The sequence below is a fragment of the Geotrypetes seraphini genome, chromosome 3 (genome assembly GCF_902459505.1).
Source record: "Geotrypetes seraphini chromosome 3, aGeoSer1.1, whole genome shotgun sequence".
Classification (NCBI taxonomy): domain Eukaryota; kingdom Metazoa; phylum Chordata; class Amphibia; order Gymnophiona; family Dermophiidae; genus Geotrypetes; species Geotrypetes seraphini.
In genome coordinates, this window is record NC_047086.1 from 212,603,858 (window position 1) to 212,627,654 (window position 23,797).

The following is a 23,797-nucleotide window of genomic DNA, read 5'->3' on the forward strand; positions in this document are numbered from 1 at the left end:
CAGGGCAGGGGGACAGGGTGCAGAGCCTGGCAGGGAGTGTGGGATTTGGTGCAGAGCCTGGCAGGGAGTGTGGGATTTGGTGCAGAGCCTGGCAGGGAGTGTGGGATTTGGTGCAGAGCCTGGCAGGGAGTGTGGGATTTGGTGCAGAGCCTGGCAGGGAGTGTGGGATTTGGTGCAGAGCCTGGTAAGGAGTGTGGGATTAGGTGCAGAGCATGGCAGGGAGTGAGGAGGGCTGGGTGCAGAGCCTGGTATATATTAGTACACAATTTGGTTCAGAATGTTTTTTTTCTTGTTTTCTTCCTCTAAATCTAGGGTGCGTCTTATGGAGCAAAAAATATGGTAATTTAAATGGGCCTTTTTCTTAGATATTTCTAGGCCAGAAACCCAGAGTTCTGCTTGGTAGTGTGCTTAGGTTCTATCTACTGGAATCTCCATCAAAGCTCATTCCAGCCCATTTTAACCATCCCAGCCATCGAAGCCCTCCCTAGCCTGTCCTAGTTCCTTCAATGTATACCCATTATTTTCTGATTAGAGATCCTCTGTGTTAATCCCATGCTTGTTTGAACTCTGTCACCGTTTTCTTCTCCACTACCTTCCTTGGAAGTACATTCCATGCATCAACCACCCTCTCCGTAAAGAAGAATTTGAACGTCTGAATCATATCTCCCCTGTCCCTCCTTTCCTCTACGGCAGGGGTATCCAACCTTTTTGGCTTCCCTGGGCTGCATTGGCCAAAAATTTTTTTCTGAGGCCACACAAACACTAACATCAGCTGATGAGCAAAAAAAAGGTTGAGCAGGTCTCAAATTTGCAATCACTAATATAGAAGATGTACGTATCTAATAATAAACCTTAATTAAAGGGACACTGTGGAGAGGAACCCAAAAAAGCAGTAATACTTACCCTGACTGAGTGATCCTCCATGTACACCGCTGACAGTGGGAGCAGCCACAGGCTTCTGTATCCCCATTCTGATGAGCAGGGATTCACGCTCCTAGTTCTCCCATTCACTTCTATTACAGCTATGGTGAGCCTCTTCAGAGGTGAGCCTCATCAGAGTGGGGATGCTGAATCAGCTGTCGGCAGCACATGTGGAGGATTGTTTAATCAGGGTAAATATTATTGCTTTTTTGGGCCTCCCACTTTGAGCTTAGGCTCCCTCAAAATGAATATCTCCCCTGCTGTAGCTAGTAGGGATCCCCAAGCCTCACCAACTGACAGCCACCACCTCTTCCTCCAACTTCCCAAGTTCTGCAGCTGGTAGCAATATTACAGAGCTGCTGCCTTCCCTCCTCCCTGCCCTCCCTGGCTTTCATGCATGCATGAAGGCAGGGGCAGCTTGAGGATATTGCCATTGGCTGCAAAGCTTGGAGATTTTGAGTTGCCAGACTGGAGGAAGATGTCTTCAGTTGGCAGGGCTTTGGAATCCCCACTAGCTCAAGTATTTATAAATTGCACTCAAGCAGGGAGAAACTTTGGTGCTCATCCACTAATTTTGGGCTCCAGTCCCTCCCCCAAATTAGCTGTATATGATAACGCCACTGAATACAAAAATAATTGTGATGCACATATCCCAAAGCTAACACATTCCAGTTAATAAATTCCAAATAAAACAATTTTTTCTATCTTGTTTTCTGAATGTTTTGTTTTTCCATCATCTTGGTCCCAGTTTCTCTTTCTGCTTTTTCTCTATCTTCAACTAATTCTCTTTCCAGTGTCTGCTGTTCAGTTTTTTCTCCTCTCTTGTTCCATTTCCTCCTTATGCTTGTCTCCAGTGTATTGATTTTTCCGTTTCAGCTTTCTTAACTTTTTCTTTTCTGCCTCTGTCCACTCAAATCTTGCCTTCTTTCTCACCCTTCTTCTTTTTAAATGTTCAGCTACTTCTCAATTCTCCATCTTCTCTCAGTCCTAGCTCTCCCATTTCCCATCTCACTCCTTTCCTACTCAAATCTTGCCTTCCTTTCTCACCCTTCTTCTTTTTAAATGTTCAGCTACTTCTCAATTTTCCATCTTCTCCCAGTCCCTAGCTCTCCCATTTCCCATCTCACCATCGACCTGCACAGGGGCATCAACACCTTCTTTCTTCTACTGGTCACACGTCTCTCTATACAGCCTAGCATCCTTCTGGCAACAGCCATCGCCTTTAGATCTTCAGACACTATCACCCCATGGTCCCTCTCCCTATCCGTGCATATTAGTATCTCACCACCTAGCACATACGGCTCCTTCCGATTTCTAATCCCCAAATGCATTACTCTGCACTTCTTTGCATTGAATTTTAGTTTCCATGTATTAGACCATTCCTCTAACTTTTGCAGATCCTTTTTCATGTTTTCCACTCCCTCCTCGGTGTCTACTCTGTTACAAATCTTGGTATCATCTGCAAAAAGGGAAGCTTTTCCTTCTAACCCTTCAGCAATGTTGCTCAAAAACATATTGAAAAGGATCGGCCCCAGCTCCGATCCCTGAGGGACTCCACAACTCACCTTTCTCTCCTCCGAGCGAATTCCATTAATCACCATCCTGAACTGATGCCAAGTGTCAGGAAGAAAACATTAATTTTATCGTTCTTGTTTGTTTCTTTTATACTGTACTTTTCAAAATAACCCTAAGTTTCTATGAGAAATTGTTTTTGCGTTTTTTGCGACCTACATAAACTTGAACTTTGTTTATTTGGCCCATGTCAGCCTTTGAGTTTAACATGCTTGCTTTAAACTATCACCAGTCAAGGAGACTTTAGAACTTGTTAGATGCTGGTTTCGGACTTTTATTCAGAAATGAGGATAATCTGTTTTGGATAATAGCGTAGCTGTTCCCAGATGAAAGTTTAGCTACTCAGAATAAAATTTACCAGAAAGTTATAACTTTGGGGCCATGTTTTTCTACATTTGTCTTGTAAATACAATGGTTGTTTTAAAAATGCACCATTTCATTTATGGTGCCCAAACCATAGAAATCTGCCCAAGATTGTTCTTATTTCCCAACCTCTGAAGTTTCTGTCAAACTCACTCCAGCTATGAGGTCATTTAAGTTTTACTTTAATTGGATTCCATCCTTTTTTAATGTAGCATTCCTATGTGTTTATCTTGAATTCCCTCACCATATTTGTCTTCACAGCCTCCTATGGGAGGGCATTCTAGGCATCTTCCACCTTTTCTGTGAAAAAGTGTTTTCTAATGGCCCCTTTTACTGAAGCCCTTTAAATCTCTATTGGACTTCCTAAAAGAGGCCCTAAGCTACACCTCAGCTTGTAACCTCAGGGCTGCTGAATTGCTGTTTCTGAAAAAGATTAATTTGCAAACCACTGTGACTTTTGATTTCAGAAACCGCAGTATTCCAAGATGTGAATAAGCATTGTTAAAATATTGAGCTGTCTTTGGATTTTATTGTTTGTATCTTTGGAATTTTCAATAAATAGTTTAATTTAAATCCTTGTGATTCTATTTTATAGCAAACTAGTCTTTAAGCCCGTTACATTAATAGGTGCTAGAATAGATGTGTGTGTCTGTCTTTCTCTCTTTCTCTCTCTCCTTGGCTTGTCTTTCTTTCTCTCTTTCTTTTTCTTTCTCTCTCTTTCTTTCTCTTTCTCTCTCTTTCTTTCTCTCTCTTTTCCTTCCTTGCTCCCCCTGTTCAGCATCCGCTAGCAGAAGCAGTCTCGGGGCTTTTGCTAGGCCGGCCCACCTGGAACTTCCTCTCTGATGTCAGAATTGACGTCGGAAAGGGGGGGGGGGAGGGAAGGCTTGTGTTCCTGGTGCTTGTACATGCCAGGCCTGGCTCGGGGAAGCAGGGAGAAATCGGCGTGGTGGCTTGGAGGGGGGGGGGGTGCAGGGAGAGAGAAAGAAATGGGGAAGTGGAGAAATCGGCACAATTTTTTTTTTTTTTGGGGGGGGGGCAAGGGGAGAGAGAAAGAAAGACAGGCAGGCAGGGGAAGAACGAAAGACAGAAATAAAGAGGGGGGCAGGGGGGAGATAGCAAGAAAGAGAGACAGAAAGAAAAAGGGGAGAAGGCAGATAGAAAGAAAGGCAGAAAAAAATATTGGATTTACAGAAGAAGGAAGTGCAACCACAGACTTATGAAATCACCAGACAAAAAGGTGGGAAAAATTATTTTATTTTCAATTTAGTGATCAAATTGTGTCCATTTTGAGAATTTATATCTGCTGTCTATATTTTGCACTATGGCCTCCTTTTACTAAACCACAATAGTGGTTTTTCGTGCAGGGAGCCTATGAGCGTCGGGAGCTGCGAGGGGCATTCAGTGCAGCTCTCTGCACTAAAAACCGCTATCGTGGTTTAGTAAAAGGGGAGGGGTATATTTGTATATTTTTGTATAATTGTTACTGAGGTGACATTGCATATTTTAAAGTCATCTGCCTTGACTTCTGAACACCCCCCCCCCGAATACAAATGGTAATTAACATTTTCTCTGCGTACAGTGTGCTTTGTGTTTTTTTTTTTTGTGTTTATTTTATTGTTGGTAGATCATTTTGACTTAAGTCATTTTAAAAGTAGTTCGCAAGCCAAAAAAGTGTGGGCACCCCTGCTCTAAATGCTTCTTCCATCATGCATTCCCTCACACACACACACCCATTCCTGTGCTTGCCACAGCCATATTTCTGTAGAGCTGTCTTTTGATTCAAATGTGTATTGTAAATTCTATTGGAGGGAAACAAAATGGTGAGATCTGTAGTGGTACATGTTGCAACATTGAGCTGGCAAAACCAAGAGATACGGGCAACCCTACTGCTTTCTTAATGGTTGTTATACACACTGCCAACTAATAGCTATTTATGTAGATAGTGTCCCCCTGTGGATAGACTCTGTAAAATCCATTTTTTGAAATCTGGCAGTGACATCTAATTGCTTGATGTATCATCAACATTTAGTTTCATTTTATTATTATTTACAACCCAAGAGATATAAAGAAAACTATTTTACATAGGGGGTAGAGAATCTGTCACCCTGAGGTGCAGCATGCAGAGGGTTTGGGATTAAAAACAAGTGTTTTTTTTTCCCTTTTGTGGTAAGGTCCACAAACGAATGAAGTACTAAATGGTGTCTTATTAATGACACATCATAAGAGTAATGCTGGCTCCTTTTTTTAGCTGGTGATACACATCCTGATTAGAAACACCCCCCCCCCCCCCAAATATTATATAGTTATAGCTTGCTCTGCTGATTTCTGACAGACCACTTTGCACATTGAGGTCATCAGAAATGACTATTCTTAGGTGTCTATTTTTTATTGATGGGGGAAGGGTTGAGTAGTTCTGACCTCTGCAAAGGATATGTGTAGTTTGTATTCCTAATGTCTTTCTTTTGGATCTTGAGAATAGCAGCCAGCTTTCATGAAGATAGCAAGTTTTCGATTATAATCCCATTAAAACTGCAGGTTTGACAGTATTCTCGGCATTCCTGTTCTGGCAGTAAAGTCCTCTTTTATTGGGGGGGGAGAGGTAAAGTAGACTCTGCACTATTAATAGCTATATCTAAAACCAGTGGGTTATTCCGTACTGATTTTTTTCTGCTTCTGGAGTTATTGCTATCAAATAGACTGTACTCGGGTAATGATTTAAAAATCAGTCACTTTTGCCTGTTAAGTGCTAAACTTGTGGTAGCCAGGTGCTAAGCATTTTTCCACTGAAAGCTTGCTGTAAAGGCTGTTTTTACTTCCAGCTTAAGCAAAGCAATCAGAGAGGAGCTGCCAGTCTGGGTCCACCAATTAAAACTCTGCCCACATAGCAACTGCCTTCCAGTTGGCTGGTGCTTTTGCCTACTGAGAAGTAGGGGGATGAGCAGAACATACATGTGGTTTTAAATTGTGTTATTTTTAGTTTTAATGTGACTGATTTTTTTCTGATGATACATGGAGCCACTTAAATCCATATACATAATTTTTTGATTGTCTTGGTGAAATAAAATATATGACCAGGCAACATGGCTACTTCACTAAATGTTTGGCAAGCACTTATTTTTTTTATCTCTATCTGGTCTTGCTTGAGGCCAAATTTTAGGGCTCCTTTTATCAAGGTGCGCTAGCGGGGTTAGCGCGTCGGACATTTAATCACGCGCTAACCCCCATGGCAAGCCAAAACACTAACGCCTCATCAATGGAGGCGTTAGTGACTAGCGCGGCAGGCGGTTTAATGCGCGGTATTCCGCACCTTGATGAAAGGACTCCTTAGTTTTTCAATGGGGGAAAAAAAGCCAATATAGCTTGCTAAAACACCTGAAAAACAGATGTGAAGGGCTTGGAGAACCGGGATCGATTCCTGCTAAATGCTGTTTGTTTATTTCCCCCCACCCTCAAGATAAGTTAATACTGTCATAGTGGTTGTCTGTACATACGGAGACTTGCAGTTGGGCTGTTTCTAGAGAAAGCATGCATGCATACGTGAGGAAATAAGGGCAGGATTAGATAGCCCAGTTATGGAAAAGAGGATCCCTAAATAATGTTGCAGATTTCACTCTCACCCAGGGACATTTAGGGAGCATCAGAGCAGTAGGAGTGCAGCATATTGTCTCCCTCCTTTCCTCTTCCCCTGCTGCTGCTTTTTCCTCATTCCGGGGGCCAAAGAGACAGATGGGATTTCAGCACCAGCACAGGGTCTTTAACTACAGGGCTATGCTCAGGCGCTGCCATTTCCCCTATCCCCCCTTCAAGAAGAAACAGTGTGTGTGTGGAGCCTGTAGTTAAAGACCCTATATGAGCACTGTATTTATTAATTTGTTTCTTCAGCCACAGAAGAGGGAGAATAGGTGGTAAGAGGAAGGAAAGGAGAAATTTATGGTGATCATTGGGGTGGGGGATAGGATATGATTTCTCAATCCCTCAATCCTGTCCTTGGGATTCACCCAGTTAATTAGATTTTCAGGATATCCACAATGAATATGCATAAGAAATTTGCATGAACTATCTACAGTGCATGCAAATTTTCAAGCATATTCATTGTGGATATCCTGAAAATGTGATTGGCTAGGTGTAAGTTCTGGCTTAGGGTGTATGATGTCTTGGGCTGGCCCTGCTCAGAGCACAGATCAGAACTTTAGCTGTTAAGGCTCTTGGTTCTTTTGAGGAAATGGTTGCAATTGCTAGGTCCTGCTACTTTAACCCTTTGGAGCTTGGTTTGGCTTTGTTTTTGCCTGGTTTACAGCTGACCTGATTTTAAAGTAAATGCTACTATTCCTCATGAGGCACTTGCATTTTTTTTTTCTAATGACCTGTACAAAGAAAGCATTTGGAGTTCTGAAATAATTTGGGGGAATCTAAGCACAAAAGGTAAAAGCTGGCAACCAGGTTACATCCAGCCTATTTATTGCATGGATGGCAAGGTGTCTTGACTATTCTTTGAGATCTACAGCACAGTTCTTCAACTGCCGGTCCGCAGAAAATTCCTGCCGGTCTGCGCAGGACCGGCGAAATCAACATTTTCAATTTCGCGGACTGGCAAGATCGAGGAGCTGTAGTTCGCGCAGGGCCAGAGAGATGGGGAGCCTCAGACAGTGTGCTTTCTCCCCTCCCAGCAGCTCTCCTTACTTACAAGCGCAGCGATTCAGGAAGGAAGCCTTGGAGCTTTTGCTGACTTGGGCCGCCTCTGATGATGCAACTTCCGCTTTCCTCAGAGGCGGTGCGACCCAACAAAGGACCCGAGGCTGCCTTACTGAATTGCAGCGCTGGCAAGTAAGGAGAGTTGCTGGGAGGGGAGAAAGCTGCTGGGCATGGTGAAAAAAAAAGGGACAGCTGCTACTGGACCTGGAGAGGGAGAAGGAGAGATACTGCTGGGAGGGGAGGAGGGAAAGGAGTCTGGGAAGCTGCTGGGCAAGGGGAAAAAGGGACAGCTGCTACTGGACCTGGAGGGAGGGAGGAGAGATGCTGCTGGGAGGGGAGGAGGGAAAGGAAAGGGAAGAGAGTTACTGCTGGACAGGGGGAGGAGGGAAAGGAGAAGAAAAAAGGAAGGAAACAGCTGGCAGGGAGATTAGAGGAGGGGAAGGGGAGAGACAGGAATGAGATGGGAAGGGGGTCAGCAGAGAAATTGAGAGGAACAAAGATGCTAGATCTGGTGTAGGAGACATAAAAATGAAGAGAGCAGTGAAGCTGGAATGAATCATGTAAAAAGGAGAGAGGGGCATAGGCTGGATGGAAAGGGGAGAGGGGCATAGAAAGAAGACAAATACCATATGGAAGGGGGAGAGTTCAGACAGTAGATGGAAGGGGCAGATGCTGGATTTAAGAGACAGAGAGGGCAGACGCTGGAAGGAAGAGAGTGAAAAGAAGATGAAAGCAGAAACCAGAGACGACAAAAGGTAGAAAAAAATAATTTTATTTCTATTTTGTGATTAGAATATATCAGATTTGAAATATATATCCTGCTAGAGCTGGTGTTAGACATAACTGGGGACTGCAAAGTTCAGGCAGTGGCTTAGGGCTCTCTCTGACCAAGGAGGCAGTTGCCCTAGTTGCACTCCCCTAACCCTATTCCTGCTATGTGTGACTGCGGTATTCTGTTAGCATGATATTTCTGTGTAGCATTCTGTAATAATTTGGCTTATTCAGTTTTCTTGATAGAAGGGATATATGTGAAGGGGAGGGGAGACAGGGGTTTTGTTGATCCTTGCTCTGTATTATTTGTATTTATAAAATGACAATTGTACAGAATATTGTTTCTTTTTATACTTTAATAAAATACATTCAGTATAAAATCATAACTGAGGCTTGTGCAGATGGGATCAGATGGTTTGCGAGGACCGAGCTCGCGGAGACGGAGCGGAAACGGGGTTTTTAAATTTCAGTCCTAGTAGTTTGCCGGTCCACAAAATAATTTTTTTTCCCCGCCGATCCATAGGTGTAAAAAGGTTGAAGAACATTGATCTACAGCAGTGGTTCCCAAACCCTGTCCTGGAGGATCCCCAGCCAGTCGGGTTTTCAAGATGTCCCTAATGAATATGCATGAGAGAGATTTGCATATAATGGAAGTGACAGGTATGCAAATCTCTCTCATGCATATTCATTAGGGACATCTTGAAAACCCAACTGGCTGGGGGTCCCCCAGGACAGGGTTTGGGAACCACTGATCTACAGTATCCCAATAATGTTGGCAATGTGCAGTGGACTTAAAATTCCTATTCAGTGTGTGTGTTCTCAACACAAAATATTTATGGAATTTCGTTTGGGTAATAAATGCATTTGTATAACTATATACCTGCACCTAGTGGATTATCAAAGGACAGAACAGGAAGTGCTGGAGAAGGGAGTTGCATCTTGGTGTTTTGATTATTATAGGATTATCTGGATTTGGAAAGATAGGTTTATTTTTATTTGGGGGAAGAGTAATAGGAGGCAGAATAAAAACAAACACACACAATCGAATCAAACGATAACCAGATGAACAGGCCATAGGTGGCGACTGATAAAATTTGAGGTTAGGAGTCTTTGTGACCGTGTTCAGATGAAATCTCTTGCCCTGGTTTTCAGTGAGACCTTAGTTGTCAGGGCAGCCAGTATGATCCATTCTGTGTTGGAGTAGAGGTAAATTGGCAGATGGTTTTTCTATTACAGAGCAAGGCGAATAGAGTGCTATGCTTGGAATCAAATGAGTCTGCTGCATGGATATTAAATCGTTTAGCTTATACCGAGGGCACTTGAAGTTTTATGGAAGACTTAAAAAAATGGAGTGAGATTTTAGGCCTTGTTCTGTGACAATGCATCGACAATGTTTTGCAGGGAACATCAAAATACTTTTGCATCCGTCTCGAGCATTGTACCTGTAGGCGCAGGAGGTGTTTCACTTTCAGCGTCTGAACATATCGACTTCCACATCATTTCAGGAAATATTTAAAGTTTAGATTTGTACTCCTTAACAAAGCAATGAATGGCTGCGTGAGTAGCCGGGTTACTAGCTTAGATATTGCGTAAGTTCCAGATTGTGTCTTGACCGTTTTATAATGCTGCTTCTCTTCCCTGTGCAAAGTAATTTCCTTTTTTGTTTGGTGGCTTTTTTTTTTTTTTGTCTTCTGTGCAATGTTTTTTTATTTTACTCCCCACTTCTCAACCTCCTCCGCGACTTCTAATTTTAGCTGCCGCTCCTGCTCTGGTAATGCGGCTTTTTTTTCTCCTTGAATTATTTAGCATTGTGAAGCTGAATGAACGGAATTTGGTGGGTTTTCCTCCCCCCCTTTCCATCGCTCATTAAAGCCCACGTGGTCCATTTTGCACCGTTTTGACATATTTGGTTCATGTCAAAATACGATCGCACCCAACTCGGAGAGCTGCAAAGGATTAATTGAGAAGCGGGTTGTATTCTGTAAAGGGGGGAGGGCCGGTAAATCTTCCCTTGCTGAGCGAAGGGCTAGAGAAAGAGAGAGGAGCTCTAGTTTGCTTCCTTTTGAGCAGATTTGTCCAGGAAGTGGATTAGGTCTGTTTAGGGCTGTGGCGGCGTGGGTTCAGCAGGAGACTCGGTGACTTCCTGTTCTTCCCATATAGGTGGGGGTGGGGAGTGACCGATTTGCGCAGCGAAGATTGGAAATCCTTACTCCAGGAGCACTGCTCTATGGGTCTTTGCTGATTTGTAGTGGAATCCTTAGAGATAAACTATATCTTGTTCGGCAGCACAATTTAAACTAGTCCTAAACTACGGACCAGAAAACCGCGACCAGAAAAAACTCCTCTCCCACCCATTCCCTTCCTAACAGTCAAACAAGTACTACTGTGATACTTGAATAAACAAACTGAACAATAAGGAATCGGGGCTTCGTTAGATGACTGCACATGTACATTTCAAAAGTCTGCTCAAAAGTGAGATGTATAAAGCTAAGCCTTCATCCCACCCCCACCAAATGGCTGATTCAGTTCAGCTGGAGTTTGGAGCCACTCGTCCTTTTACATCAATAGTGTACTTTCTTGTGAAGCCCTGGGAGTTAATCCAGCGCCTACCTTTCCCAGCATGAGCAGCTTTTTTTTTACTTGAGGGAACTCGAAGATCATAAATGATATTGAACATGAGCGGTAGAATGGGGTAGGCCACTGGAGCCATGATGGTCCCACCAATATTTTGTCAAAGACAGTATCAGCCACTAGCTTGGAGGTGGTTTGAGTGGCTCCTCCAACCAAAAAGATATTCTGCTGCTGCCAAGGAGGTATTTTACTTTTCTTCAGCCTTTTTTGGTGGGGTTGCTTGGTGGTGGTGAAAGGTCACTTGGACACACAAAGTCAGAGGCGTGAAGAAAATACAAGAAATTTATTACGGTATACCGGACTCTAGTGCAGTTAATAGCCTGCCTACTAGAGTGTCAGAAACAGGAAATACACGGACTTTTATGCCCTTTTTGCAAACTATATGCAAAAACTACAATTTTCATTTGTTACTTCTATAACTTTTCTACAATTATTATTGGTCCTAAGCTCACACTAGCAGGTCACTTATCTAACTCTAATGTTAAATGTACAGAAGGACAGGGTACATCATGGCTCAAACTCTTATCTATTCAGCTTACAATGTGGTAAGGTAGGGACATACATTTTAGGCAGATGAAGTCAATAGATTGTACACTTTCTTCAGCTATGTAGACCAGAGCAATATTTTAAACAACAGTTAACCATTTCATGACCCTACATTGGGGCATGTGTGTATATAGATATACTGTAATATGTATTTCTTGGAAGACAAGTATGATAGCAAGTTCACAGAAGTGATGTAGCTAGATGGCCAGTTTTAGGTGGGTGAGCATGAAATTCTGTGTTGCTCTCCCCCCAAAATTTCCCCTCTCACTGTCCTCTCTAAATATCTCAGCTGCCAGGCACCCACCAGCTGAAGACTTCGTGCCCCTAAGGTTTTCAAGTGTAGTCTGTGGTAGTATCTCTAGGCCTCTGCTGCCATCAGTAGGCTGCTCATGCTGTGTTTGTACATGTTAGCCTATGGCACTTAGTGGCCTGGCTGAGGATCAGTGAGACAGATATGGTAATGGGTTAATGAAGAGCAATACAAATGTTGGATTTTCTCTAACGTTTTCAGATCTAGTGTTTGTACATGTAACATGTATATGGTGAGAGTGAGTGGGAGGAGACAACATTGCATCGGTTTGGGGACATGCTGCTAGCTGCACCTTGGAAAACTCTGGGGATGTCTAGAGCTGGCGGGGCTTAGGAATCCCTGCCAGTCACAGCAAGTTTGCTACAGTTTTGGGTGGTTGTGACTGTGAATCCAGATTGGGTGGACCCTGGCCCACAGCATGGGTGACGCAACCAGTAGAGTCCTACTGGGAAAGCTTTTTTAGTTTAGCAAATACTAGAAGCATTTGAACCAATTCATCATGTATATACATCATTTTCTGCCTTCTACTGTTGGTGACAGTTCACTTTTGCACTGTCCATACCAGGGCTCTGTGGATGACATCTCCCATCTACGAGAATATCTGCCTGCTTTCCCTGGATAACACCTGTTAGAACTAAATAACTTGCTTTATCTGCAGGTACTAGGCTCCATGGTGGTGACCATATAAGTGTTTCTATGGACAAAAGCCAGCCTATGTCCCTAGAGAGCGCTGTGCTAGTGCATTGGTCACCTCAGAAGGATTCTTTCCAGTCAGAGTTATCCTGGATGACAGAGGCACGCCAGGTGGCTCCGGCCAGTGGCTTTATCCAAAGATTTCCCTCTCCGCATAGAGTCTTGGATGATCCTGACAACTGATGCCAGTCTTTAAGGCTAGGGAGGTCTTTATGGATTGGTTATTTCATACAGGAGCATTGGTAGCCCTCACAGAGGGCATCAACAGACTGGAGTTGAGAGCCATTTGGATGGCTCTTCAGCTGTTTCGAGCGAGGTTGGAAAGCAAAGCAGTATGAGTCTTTTCAAACAGTGTCACAGGCATGACGTTTGTCAACAGACAAGGAGGAACCAGGTGCTCACTACGTCTCACATAGCAGGAGTGGACAATGTCCAAGCCGACTATTTTGACTGGCGGACCTTGGATCTAGGGGAATGGTCTCTGTCTCAGTGAGTGTTAAACTACATTGTGAAATGCTGGGGGTGGTCCACTTTCAATCTCATGGCTTGGGTGTTCCATGCAATTAGGAAGTGTCTTTCTGCTATTTCAGGACAGAGAATTGAAGTTGCTGGATGTCAGGAGAGTTCTTTATCTTGAGGTGACAAATGAATTCTGCTTGTCTGATCACTTATTAGTCTTGACCAGTTCTAGCTGTTGGGGAAAACCAGCCTTTAAAATTTTCCATTTCCCAATAGATCCGCATGACTGTTTCCTTGGCTTACGGTGACTGTGGCAAGCAGTTTCCAGTTGCTGTGAAACCTCACTCTACCTGATGTGTGGCTTTCTCCTGGGTCAAGAACCGCCTGATGAAATTTGTAGAGCAGCCACATGGTTTACTCGCCATACCTTTACAAAATTTAACAGAGTGGACGTGACTGCACAAATGGATGAGACTTTCAGGTCCTTTGTGCTGGGCGCAGGCTCATCTGTCCCATCCTAGAATCAAGGGACTGCTCTGGTACATTCCATCCATAAGGAATCGTATGCTGTTTGCACAAGAAGGAAAGATTAGGTTCTTACATTGATAATACTTTCCTGTCAGAAGTTTGTTATGCCTGCGTTGACTTGTAGGCTAGGAAGTGTATCCAGCGGTTTGGCTTGAGGCAACCAAGGAAGAGAAACGGAGTCCTTCGAATGCCAGCATATTAGTGCTGAGATTGATATCAGCACATTTTGTTTTGCTAAGAACTGTTCAAGTGTTAATGCTGGTTACACGCGGGTAGGTGGTTGCTTTTTCCACCGTTATTTGTTGTCTTGTTGGGTAGTTGTTTATTAACTCTTGTTTATTATTGCAGAGCAGATCAAACATCTGAATTGGGGAGTTCTCCAAACCCTACCCCCCTTGTTTCATTTCCATTTCCTTTCCTAGGGGTTTTCACTTGCTTTGGTATGGACTGTGGAGAGGGGCACTACCCAGAGAGGCGAGGGGACGGAGAGAAGAAAATGATTGATATCTTCTACAAGCAACTCGCGAGTTGGGGTACTTAACCCATCCTAAGGAATTGTATGCTATTCTGCAGGAAAAAGGATTATCGCGGTAAGAACCTAATCCTTTTTTAGACTTCTGTGCCTGGCACCATGATTGTTAGTTGTCTGGGTTCTGCCATCTCTGAGTAACTGGAACCAACATTTCAGCCATTGTGCTGTGGCAGAAAAGTGGTTGAAACTTTGGTTCCGCTTACTCACAACGTGGCGATACTCTGACAACCACAATACTAATTATTACAGAAGTTTTCAAAAAGTAATTAAACAGTTTTGATAGCATGAGTCTGACACCTCTTGATGTAATACTTAGTAAAAGCCCCATTTGCAATAATAACAACCATGTCCACTGATATTACTTAATGCGATGATAAGGTAAACTGCCTATTCTTTCTGATGTAATAGCTCACACTCTTTAAAATTGACTAAAGATTTACTCACAATCTTTAAAATTGCTGCCCGATTTAGGAAAAATATTTTTATTTCAATTCAGCCTATTGAATCGATTTTTGATTCAATTCGATTTTCCTACCCAATTGGGTGGTGGTGGTTTATTTATTTATTTTTTCAAAACATCCTGGTGGGTTTATGTTATAGCCTCTTCACCCTCTTTGCCCTCTCCTACCCACACTGACGCTATGGGGTAAACAAAATAAAAAAAAAAAAAGACTTTTCCTCTCTCTTTTAGGTCCTAGTTCACGCTTGCTGTCTAACACCAGCTCTGGCAGGATACACATTTCAAATCTGACACATTGTAATCACAAAACAGAAAATAAAATTATTTTTTCTACCTTTTGTTGTCTGGTCATTATTCAAATCATGTTTGTCCCACGCTCTGGCCTTTCCATATATCTTCCCTCCCCCGAAAGTCTGGCATCTTTCCTTTTTTGTCTCCATCCCCACAGCTGCAGCGATGGACCCCCACCATCCCCAGATCCACCATCTCTCCTTTTCTTAACTACCCTTTCATCCAGCATCTCCTTCTTTTCCCACCTCCCCAGGGTTTACCATTTCTCCCATTCTCTTCCCTACTATCCAGTGTTTCTATCCTTCCCCTCCTCTACACCATCCCTTGTGTCCAACTTCTCTCCCTTTCTGTTCCTTCCCTCCCTAAATCCCATCGTCCACCATCTCTCTCCCTCTCCTTTGTTTTTAGACCCATTATTTCTTCCCCCCACCCCAGTCTGGCATATGCACGTCTCTTTGAAACCCCCCTTCCCTCTCTCCCTCTGTGTACTTCTACACCAGGGCCTGCCCCCATGAAGGCCTGCTCCCCCCCCTGAAAGCCTGCATGTTCCCCCCTGGCCTCCTGCTTAATTACAGCAGCAGAGCAGCCTGCAAGGATCGCTACAGCACCAGCGATCCTCTCTGCAGGCTACTCTGCTGTTGTAATTAGAACATAAGAAATGCCTTCACCAAATTAGACCTTGGATCCATCTAGTCCAGCGACCCGTACACGCGGAGGCTAAGCTAGGTGTTCCCTGATGAAGACCCTGTTTACCCGTATCCCTCAATGCGATTTGCAAGAAGGTGTGCATCCAACTTGCCCTTGAATCCCAGAATGGTGGTCTCTGTCACAACCTCCTCCGGGAGAGCATTCCAAGCGTCCACCACTCGTTGTGTGAAACAGAACTTCCTGACATTTGTCTTGTGCCTGTTGCCCCTCAATTTCAGTCCATGACCCCTTGTAAAGGTAAGAGCGGGAGGCCAGGGAGGAAGCTGGAAATCACTACAGCACTTCTGGACTGACCCTCGCCCCCTAAAGCAGGAGCGGCAGCTGTAGTGGACAGCCAGCAAGAGGCAGCGCTGCTGCTCCTGCTTTAGGAGACCTGAAGGCACAGGGAGGAAGGTTGGTCACTGAATCGGCTAGGCCGATTTTTTTTTTTTAAAAGCGAATCGATTCGAATCGGGCAACACTAAAAGAAAATCTGTTTTGTATTTTCAAGTCTTGCCACAGATAACTAAAGAATAACCATACTGGGTCATACTAACCAAGTTCAAGTTTATTCAGACTATACAGTATGTACCTCCCATCGTAGAAACATCTGGGTGGTATACAACAATAATATGGGGAGAGTAAAATAAGAAGAGAATAAAAAGAGGACAAATAGATAGTAAGGGGTAATTTATAGGCAAGTTGGAAGGGGGATGGAAATAAATGTCATAACTGTTAGCACAGATTGTCTTAACTAAAGGGGAAAAGAAAAAAGAACATGAGATTAATCATATGCATCGTTAAAAAGAAATGTTAAAGCAGATTTGAAATTGTGTAATGTGAATTCATGTCGCAGGTGTGAAGGCAAAACATTCCATCTAGCCCAGTATCCTGTTTTCACAATGGCCAATCCAGGTCTCAAGTACCTGACAGAAACCCAAATGGTAGCAACATTCCATGTTACCAATTCCAGGGCAAGCAGCATCTTCCTCTAGATTTCTCAATAGTAGACTTTGGACTTTTCATCCAAGAATTTGTCCAAACCTTTTTTAAACCTAGCTACACTAGCTGCTGTTCTAATGCAAAAAGCACACGATTCTGACCATGCGAGGGATGCAGAAGATATCTTACATTTTCGACTCCACCTCCCTGCATCACTGGGCATTATCCTCTCTCAAATATACACAAGAATCCCACTACAGGGTGCTCATCAAGAGAATGGAGGATAAGGTGTCTCAGAAACCTACTTGGCTAAGGGAATACACCCAATACTAAGTCTCAGTGGTTCAAAGTTTAAATCACTGACCCTCTGGCCTCCTCCTCTTATTGTTCGTCAACTTATTTCTTACTGATCCATTAATTGTTTAATGTTCTTTCTTTATATCAGCAAGAAATTACTTACCTTAAAGATGCAGAGTTGCTGACAAGCCCGACGGGGATCCATTTCACCACTCACGTGGCTTTCTCAAGGTTTCTCAGGATGTTTGCCAATATTAAGTTATGCGTCCTGCCCCTTGAGAGCATCAGCATGAGACAAACATGGGTTATTTTGTTACATAGAAGTTTCTGGACCCCTGTTCGTTTACAAAAATTAGATAGTTCTAAATCTAATAGATGGTGGCACTGTCATCTTGATGTAGGGACACTGGATCATCTGCTGGATACTGGATCATCTGCTGTTCTATTGTCCTTTGATACTTAACTTTTGGAAGTCAATATGGGGACAGATTAATGCCATACTGGAGGCATCAATTCCATTGACATACAAAGTAGTTAAATACAGAACGTTATTGCATATTAAGCCCACCATGGATCACAATAAATGCCGGCTTTTCCTTATTATAACTGGGATAGCCATGCAAATGATTACTCACAATTGTAAGAATTGGGATTACCTTAGTTTTCCTTTTTGGTGGGCGAGGCTTATGTTTAACTTATTAATATGAGAAAATGAATGCTGACATGCTGGAGCATAATAAGATATTCAAATTAGTTTGGGGTCCATTGACGTCTTTTGTAGATTTGCTATAATTGTCCTTTATCTTTATTTTCTGTTGTTTTTCACCCACATCCAGGGGGGTGGGAGGGGGGTATATCTTTTGTTATGGTATTATTTCTGATGGTAATGATAGATGGGGGAGGGAATTTTTATCTTTTGTATAGATACTGATTGATTATAAGTGCTTGATTATCATTATTTGTATATAAATTGTATTGCACTTTTTGTTGGCATTAAAAACAAAATAAAGTTTTAAAAAACCCAAATCCCTCCTTTTTCCTACTGGCCATACCTCTCCCTATGCACCCTAGCATTCTTCTAGCTTTAACCATCAGCTTTTCAACCTGTTTGGCCACCTTAAGATCATCGGATACAATCACACCCAAGTCCCGCTCTTCTGTCGTACACATTCTTCATCCCCTAAACTGTACTGTTCCCTCATGTTTTTGCAGCCCTACATAGTAACATAGTAAATGGCGGCAGATAAAGACCCAAATGGTCCATCCAGTCTACCCAACCTTACCCTATCTTTAAATTACTAATTTAAAGTAAATTTTCCTTTATTCTAGCTATTTTTGGGCCATTAAATTTTAGCTGCCAAATTTCAGACCATTCTTTAAGCTTCGCCAGGTCTTTCTTCATGTTGTTCACACCAGTCTGGATTAGAGAGTTGCGCGGGGACAGAAATCCCACCCGTCCCTGCCAAAGTCCCACCCGTCCCCACCCGTCCCCGTGAGGACTCCCACCCGTCCCCGCGAGGAATCCCTCCATCCCCGCCCGTCCCCGCGAGGAATCCCCTACGTTCCCGCGAGGAATCCCCTACGTCCCCGCCCGTCCCTATAAACTACAGAAATAGTTATTTCATTTAATTATGCTACTGAATTAAAGGCTCTGGTAGAAACCCATTTAAAAATAAGCAAAAAGACTTTATTAATTTGGAAATATTAATTGGGAAGAATACATACTTTGTAAACGGGTTTCTACCAGAGCCTCTAATGTTTATAAATTTTTATCAACACAACTAATATACTACTTTATCCTTAAGCAAAAAAAAAAAAAAAAAAAAAAGAATTTTTTTCCTACCTTTGTTGCCTGGTTTCTGCTTTCTTCATATTCTCATTCAATTCCTTCCATCCACTGCCTCTCTTCTCTCTGTGTCTTCCATTTGCTCTGTTACTGTGCCTCTCCCTTTCTCCCCCCTCCCAAATTGGTCTGGCACCCATCTTTTTCCCTCCGCTCCCCCCATAGTCTGGCACCTCTGTCTTCTTCCCTGCCAGGGTCTTCTCACCCACCATCTTCCCCATGTCCTGTCAGGCAGCATCCTTCTCCCCCCTCTGCCTTCCCCATGTCCTTTCAGCGTCCTTCTCCCCCCTCTGTCTTCCCCATGTCCTTTCAGCGGCCTTCTCCCCCATCTGTCTTCCCCATGTCCTTTCAACGGCCTTCTCCCCCCTGTTTTCCCCATTTCCTTTCAGTGGCCTTCTCCACCCCTGTTTTCCCCATGTCCTTTCAGTGGCATTCTCCACCCCTTTGTCTTCCCCAGTGCTTTCAGGGTCCTTCACCCCCCTCTGTCTTCCACATGTGCTTTCAGCATCCTTCCCCCACTCCTCCCGTTTACCCCATGTCCTTTCAGCGTCCTTCTCCACCCCTTTGTCTTCCCCAGTGCTTTCAGCGGCCTTCTCCCCCCTTAAGCGTCTTTTCTTCTCCACTCCACCTTTCCTCCCTCCCTGCCCCTTACCTTTGTGGCGTTTCAGCACCCGACCGACAACAGAACAGGCCCGGTCGGACAAATCTCCCTGTCCTGTAGCCGCGAATCTAAATTACCTTCTTACAGCAGCTGGAGTATTGAAGCTGCTGTAAGAGGTAATTTAAATTCGCGGCTACAGGGCAGGGAGGTTTGTCGGCCGGGCCTGTTGTCGGTCGATCGGGGGACCTGACTGGCTGTGCACATTCTTCGGGGCGGACCGCCCCCTCCCCCCTCTTTCATTCGCCATTGCCTTCTTCCTACCTGCCCTGCCGCACACAGCTGACCGGAAGTCTTCCTGATGTCAGCGCTGACGTCGGAGGAAGGGAGGGCTTTGCTTAAGCCCTCCCTCCGACGTCAGCGCTGACATCGGGAAGACTTCCTTTCGGCTGTGTGCTGCGACAGTGCAGGTAAGGAGGAGGAGACTACCCTCGCGGCTTGAATGCACTGCGATCCAACCCCGCAGGAACCCCGTTACCCTCGGAGGCGTCCCCACGGGATCCCCGCGACCCTAGGGGGGCGTCCCCACGGGATCCCCGCGACCCTAGGGGGCATTCTCACGAGATCCCCGTGACCCAAAGGGGGAACCCGCGGGATTCCCGTCATCCCCGTTCCCGTGCAGCTCTCTAGTCTGGATGTCTACTACAGATTTTGGTATCATCCGCAAAGAGGCAATTCTTACCTTCAGCAATATCGTTTATAAAAATGTTAAAAAGAACAGGCCCAAGAATAGAACCTTGAGGCACACCACTGGTAATATCCCTTTCCTGAGAGTGATCTCCACTGATCACTACCCTCTGTCACCTTCCACTTAACCAGTTCTTGTCCCAGCCCGTCACTTTGGGACCCATCCTGAGGGCACTTAGTTTATTTATTATTCTGTGTGGAACACTGTCAAAGGCTTTGCTAAAAATCTAAATACACCACATCTAGCGCACTTCCTCTCCAATTCTCTGGTCATCCAGTCAAAGAAATTGATCAGATTTGTCTGACAAGACCTACCTCTAGTGAATCCATGTTGCTTCTGGTCCTGTAATCCACAAGATTCCAGAAACTTGACCATTCTCTGTTTTAAAAGTGTTTCCATTAATTTGCTTACCACAGAATTCAGACTTACGGGCCTGTAATTCCCTACTTCTTCCTTACTTCCACTTTTGTGGAGAGGGACCACATCTGCTCTTTTCCAGTCCTCTGGTACTGGCTCTGCCCCGAACCCCCGCGAATATGGAGGGGGAAGTGTAATGCATTTGGGGATTAATAATCAGAAGGAGCTGTATATGTTGGGAGGTGAGAGTATGATAAGCATGGATGGGGAGAGGGACCTTGGGGTGATAGTATCCGAAGATCTTAAGTCAAAAAAAAAAACCAGTGTGATAAGGTGGTGGCTGCTGTCAGAAGGATGCTGGGCTGTATAAAGAGAGGCGTAACCAGTAGAAGAATTAAAGTGTTGATGCCCCTGTACAAGGTTGTTGGTGAAGCCCCACTTGGAGTAATGTGTTCAGTTTTGGAGACCGTATCTAGCGAAGGACATAAGAAGACTTGAAGCGGTGCAGAGGAGGGTGACGAAAACAATAGGAGGTTTGCGTGACAAGACACATGAGGAGAGACTGGAAGCCCTGAATATGTATACCTTAGAGGAAAGGAGGGGCAGGGGAGATATGATTCAGACGTTCAAACCAGCCCCTCGCTGCCAAACCCACCTCCCTGGCTCTGGTGCCAAGCTGTCCCACAACTCTGGAAAGAATGTCAGCCGCACACCCCCGGCAGCTGCCTGTGCTCGTGCGATGGGTGGATGGTTTCTCCCCTCCACATTTAACACTCTCATCATCAGGCTACCATCACCACACTGCCAACATTCCAACCTGGCATAGAAAATTACCGGGGTGACGTCAGGAGAAACGCTCCAATCTGGCAGTGGGGGAAGCTCCCATGCTTCTCTCCAACGTCCAGCTAATGCGTTGTGCGGAGAAGCCAGCCCGACGCACAAAGCCACGACTGTGACGTGGGCCAATGGGAGAGAGGCCAGAAGAGGTGGTTGTAAACAGTCGCAGTGTGGTGGGAGGGGAACTCGGAATCACAGCTGGCATGATGCAGCTGAAAGACTCAGAGAGCAGCCCTGTGGCCCTGCTGCCAACTGAGGCTGATAGCATGGAGGTGCCCTTTACTCCCCTGGCCCCCCTCAGCTCCACCCTATGGTCATTAAACATTTGTGACCCGACCCTGCAGGAGTACTTCCTGTTCCGGGTGCTACTGCTCTCTGACGCCAGCCTCCTGCTCCTCTCATCCGGTGCCGGTGTCTGCTCGAGGTAAGGGTTTGGAGGTGGGCCGTGAGGGAAGAGAAGACGGTTCTTGGGGTGGACTCACTCGCTAATCGAGTCAATGCTCATTTTGCGAGTTAAAGTTTGCTCAAGTGTTTTGCTTGTCTTGTAAAACACTCGCAAACCGCATTACTTGCAAACTGAGGTTTGACTGTATTTGTTATATAGTTTGATATAATTATTCCATTTTAAATCTTGAAAGGAATTCCAGATCATGTCCACTGGTATTTCATTTCTTTGTATGTTAGCTATTTGATGATCATTAATGTCATTTGTCGAACAGTTGTTCCTTAGGTTTTTAATTTTTGAATCAAAATGCTGTGCTAAATCATTTGCTGAAGGTAGTTTAATAATGTGCATGAGTTGAGTGTAGCGTGTGGTGTCAAATAAACTTGTAACCAAGTTGAACAGCTCTTTTGTATTGATTCCTTATGAGCTAGTGCTAGATAAGTCGATTTTAGAGGAGTAAAATGCTTTACGTTTGTCTTTTATCAGTTGTTTGTAGATTTTTATGTTGGATCTCCAGTTGTTATGGTCTGACAATTTTCCTGGTTTTTTCCCAAATTCTTTCTAGTCTTACTAGTTTCATTTTTAGAAGTTTGGTGTCGAACCACTTGTTATATTTATTTGTGCAGCTTTTGCTATTTCGTTTAGGGGCAATTTTATCTAAAATGGATGTGCTAGTTTTCATCCAGTGATCCCAAAAATCGACTCCTTCTCCTATCTCTGCTTGTAGTTCATGTTGTGACCAATTTTCCTCTGGATTGATATGACCCCTTGTGAGATGTTCTCTTTTTATCCTTGGATGTGTTTTAGATTTTAAATGAGTCCAGATTAACGTGAAATAATAAGTAAAATGGTCAGACCAGATATCGTGATGCCAGGTGCCATCAGGTAGAGAGATGGAAAGGTCTAGAATCTCCTTTGTGGACATAGCTACCACATCTAAGTGATGACCTTTTTCATGTGTTTGTGTGGGTAAAGGGAGATTGTAATTAAGCAAAGATAGAAAGTTTTTAAAGTCTTTCGCATCTGGATTGTCCTCTTCATCTAGGTGTAAGTTTATGTCACCTGCGATGATATTATATGAATGAGTTAATGAATTATGTAGAACAAATTCACAGAAGTCCTCTTTGGCTTTTGGCCAGCTTTTCGGTGGGACGTAAAATAACATGCAAGAGAGGGATTCTTCTAGTTCCTTATTGCTAATTTTACAGGCTGATATTTCTAACTGATTGGTCATTTTGGAATCCAATAGTTCAAACTCAATTCCTTCCTTAAGAATAATTGCTAATCCTCCCCCTTTATAATCTCAGGTCTTTCTCTCTCCACTTTTAGGTAATGATAAAGAGCTAGTGAATAGCTATCCGTAAGCCTTCAGTGTTTTGTATAAAAGTGTTTGGATTTTCTATTTTAATTGTTTCTCTATATCCAACTCTCAGATATTATCTTTATCTCCCCCTTTTACAAAACCGCACAAGAGGTTTTTAGTGCTAGTTGGCGCACTGAATGCTCTGTGCTGCTCCAATAGTCATAGAGTTCCTATGAGTGGTGGAGTAGTGCTCAGCTGGCCACTGCAAAAAACCTCTTGTGTGGTTTTGTAAAAGGGGAGGTGGGGGTGGGGTTAAGTGATAACCTGACTTTCTCTCCAGGAGCTATAAACACTGTCTCTTCCTCACCTTTCATATATCCTTCACATTTGTTCCTCATTTGTTATCTCCTCTGTCCTCCTTTCCCCTTCTTTTCCCACTCTCATCTCTTCTACTTCCCTGTTCTTCTCCCCTGCCATTTCTCTGCTTCCTCCCCTTTATTCTGCTGCCTCTTATTGACTTCCTTCATCTTTTTCTCTCATTCTATCTTCACCTTCGCAACACAGCTTTCCACCCAATTTTCATGGCCAGTAGCACAGGCTACAATGACTCGGCATATACTTCATACTGCTTGACCATATACACTTCTCCCTCCGCATTCGCTGTGATAGGGGATTAACAGACCTGCAAATACAGCAAAACCACAAATAACTTTCATGTTATTCGCTGTTTTCTATAAAAAAACCATCATGAATATGGTGGGAGACTTGGCCTGTTCCTGAAGGAAAGGCAAAACACGGTGAAGAAAGTGCTGGGAATCTGCAATTTTCTCTGTAAATGCTTAGAATCAGCGATTTCTCTATGCAAGCTGATGTAATTTGCAGGGAGGAGCCAGAAAGCTAAAAACCGTGAATAATTGAAATCGTGACTGCTGAAACCGCAAATATGGAGGGAAAAAGGTAGTCCCCTTTCT

At 43.9% G+C, this 23,797-nt stretch overlaps 1 protein-coding gene across 3 annotated transcripts in view; it reads left to right on the plus strand.

Moving 5' to 3' along the window:
* R3HDM2 (R3H domain containing 2) overlaps positions 1-23,797 on the plus strand; it is a 462,276-nt gene that overhangs the window by 76,198 nt on the left and 362,281 nt on the right. The gene's annotated exons all lie outside the window — the stretch shown is intronic.